Consider the following 3,499-nt stretch of genomic DNA (forward strand, 5'->3'; position numbering starts at 1 on the left):
CAGAGAGGAACAAGGTTACAAACCTCACCGCAGTGCTCAGCAGTTCGGGCTCCCCTGTTGCTCCCACCAATGATTGGGCAGACATTGCAGACGCTGCCAAGAGAACCACAGCTACCAGTGCTTCTCAAGGAATGGGTGGCATGACGCCTGCCACCAGCAGCCCAGCCTGAGTGAAATCTGTGGGGACCCTGCTTCTTCCCACCTCGGGCCTCAGACTCAATGGGTAGTGGGTTCATGTGATTGGTGGAGCCTGAGTTAGGTGCCCAAGCTGTAGCTACAAGGGAAGCTGGGAGAGTGAATACTAACCATCTTCGGGATCTACAGTGGGAGGCAAATTCTACTTCGTGGGATGGGGCAATGCCCCAAACAAAGAATGGTTAATATAAAAATGATTGTCATTGTCTACTTTATATGGTATTAAATGGACAGAAGAAAGAAGAGAAACACAGGTTAAGAAACAAAACACACAGATTACCAATATCAGGAATCAGGGTGGCGTTATCACTGTAGATAATAATAGAACATCATGTACAACTTTATATTAATAAATTTGGCAACTTACATGAAATGGGCAAATTTCTTGAAAGATACAAATAGCAAAGCTCAGTCAAAAAGAAATAGATACAGGCATACCTTCGAGATAGTATGCCTTCTGTTCCAGACCAGGACAATAAAGCAAATATCACAATAAGCCAGTTACCCAAATTTTTTGGTTTCCCAGTGCATACAAAACTATAGCCTATTAAGTGTACAATAGTATTATGTCTGAAAAAATGTACTCATCTTAATTTTAAAATATTTTATTGCTAAAAATGCTAATGATCATCTCAGAGTTTGGTGTGTGCTGAGGGCCTTCTTACCATGTCCTCATATGGTGGAAGGCAGACACAAAACAGCAAGTTAACCAGATGCTGCACGAAGCCTCTTTCATAAGGGCCTTAATTCCGTTCTGAGGTAGTAGCCCACTGGCCTAATCACCTTTTAATAGATCTAGGTCTCTCTCTCTTCTCCCTTCTGTCCATTTAATACTACATAAAGTAGACAATGACAGTGCCTCACCTCTTAATAATATCACATTGGCAACACCTGAATTTTGGAAGGGATACATTCAAACTATACCATCCAGTCTCAGGTATTTTGTCATGGCAGTGAAAATTAAGACAATTTCCAAATATTTTGTTGAGTGAAAGGAACCAAACACAAAAGAAGACTTATTATAATATTTTATTATATAAAACTCTAGAAAATACCTTATAGTGACAGAAAGCAGATAATTGGTTGCCTAGGGACAGGAGAGGAGAAGAGAAAGGGATAGTCATGGGCATGAGGAAATTTTGAAGGTGATGGAAATCCTTATTGCCTTGATTGTGGTGATGGTTTCATACGTTTGTGTGTGTGTATGTGTGTGAAAGCTTATCAAGTTGTTTAGCTGAAACATGACAAACTCACAGTTTACTGTCTGTCAAATATATCTCAGTATAAACAGACAACCTACAGAATGGGAGAAAATCATCTGACAAAGGTCTAATATCCAGAATATAACCCTATCAAAAAATGGGCAAAAGATGTGAACAGACACTTCTCAAAAGAAGACATACAAGTGGCCAACAAACATATGAAAAAAATGCTCTCATCACTAATCATCAGAGAAATGCAAATCGAAACCACAATGGGACAGTGTCTCACTCCAGTGAGAATGGCCATTATTTAAGTCAAAAAATAACAGATGCTGGAGAGACTGTGGAGAAAAGGGGATGTTTATACACTGCTGATGGGAATGTAAATTATTTCAGCCACTGTGGAAAGCAGTTTGGAGATTTCTCAAAGTACTTAAAACAGAGCTACCATTTGACCCAGCAATCCCAGTACTGGGTATATACCCAAAGGAAAATAAATCATTTTTTCACCAAGACACATGTACCTGTATGGTCATCACAGCACTATTCACAATAGCAAAGACGTGGAATCAACCTAGGTGATCATCAATGGTGGACTGGATAAAGAAAATGTGGTAGGTATTCACCACAGAATACTATGCAGCCACAAAAAAAGGAATTAAATCATGTCCTTTGCAGCAACATGGATGCAGCTAGAGGATGTTATCCTAAGTGAATTAATGCAGGAACATAAAACCAAATGCCACACATTCTCATTTATAAGTGGGAGCTAAACATTGGGTACTTGTGGACATAAAGATGGGAACAACAGACAATGGGAACTACAAGAGGGGTCAGGGAGGGAGGGGTCAAGGGTTTAAAAAGTAACTATTGGGTACTATGTTCAGTACTCGGATGACAGGATCATTTGTACCCCAAACCTCAACATCACACACTATACTGAGGCAACAAACCTGCACATGTACCCCCTAAATCTAAAACATAAAATTTCTCAGGAACTAAATGTCTGTGTATATATATATATACACATACACACACACATATATACACACATTGCACATAATGAGCTAGCTTCCTGTTTTGTCTCTACACACACACACACACACACACATATATATATATATATATATATATATATATACACACTGCACATAACATTGGGCAAACTACTTGAACAGACACTTTACAAAGAAAGATATAGAAATGGCCAGTGAGCACATAAAAGCATACTCAACATAATTAGTCATCAGGGAGATGATAATTGAAATAACAATGAGATATCACTTCCCACCCTCTCAGATGGCTAAAAATAAAGGCTGACAACCTCAAATGTTGATGAGGATGTGAAAGAAAAGGATCTCTCATACATTTCTGGTGGGAATGTAAATTGCACAACCACTTTGGAATACATTCTGGCAGTTTCTTATAAAACATAAAACTATCCTATGATGTAGCAATTCATCTCTTAGGTATTTGCCCAAGAAAAATGAAAGCATATGTCCACACAAAGATGTGTACATGAATATTCATAGTAGCTTTATTTATGATCACCCAAACTGGAAACAGCCCAGATCATAACCTGGTGAATAAACAAACCAACTCTGATATATCCAAACAACAGCATACTACTCAGCGACAGCACATTCAACAACATAGATAAATCTTAAAAACATCACTTTGAAAGAAAGAATCCAGACACACAATAGTACAGACGATCTGATTCCATTCATACAGAATAGTGGCTTTCCTGGTCTATCGCCCTCAGTTCCCGACCCTTCACTCCCCCCACCACCATCTTGAAGACGCCCAAAGGGGAGAGGTCTCTTCCATTCCTTCGTTCCCTCCTTCGTCTGCTGGTCGATTTGTTTGCTCGTTCATTCATTCATTCTCACGCTCATTCCACTCCTCCCCACCTCCCCACAAGCGTTCAGCCAGCGCGCGCAGCTCCCCCGCAGGCTGATCAGATTTGCCTGCCCAGTCCGCCCCGCCCCAAACCCCGCCCTTTTCCCGCCCCGCCCCCTTTCCTGGCCAATCGGGGCCGAGACTGGGGCCGGGGCGGGGCCTCGCTCCCTCAGAACCCCGGGCGGCGCTCACGGCTCCGG

The sequence above is a fragment of the Macaca mulatta genome, chromosome X, assembly GCF_049350105.2.
Source record: "Macaca mulatta isolate MMU2019108-1 chromosome X, T2T-MMU8v2.0, whole genome shotgun sequence".
Taxonomy (NCBI): Eukaryota; Metazoa; Chordata; class Mammalia; order Primates; family Cercopithecidae; genus Macaca; species Macaca mulatta.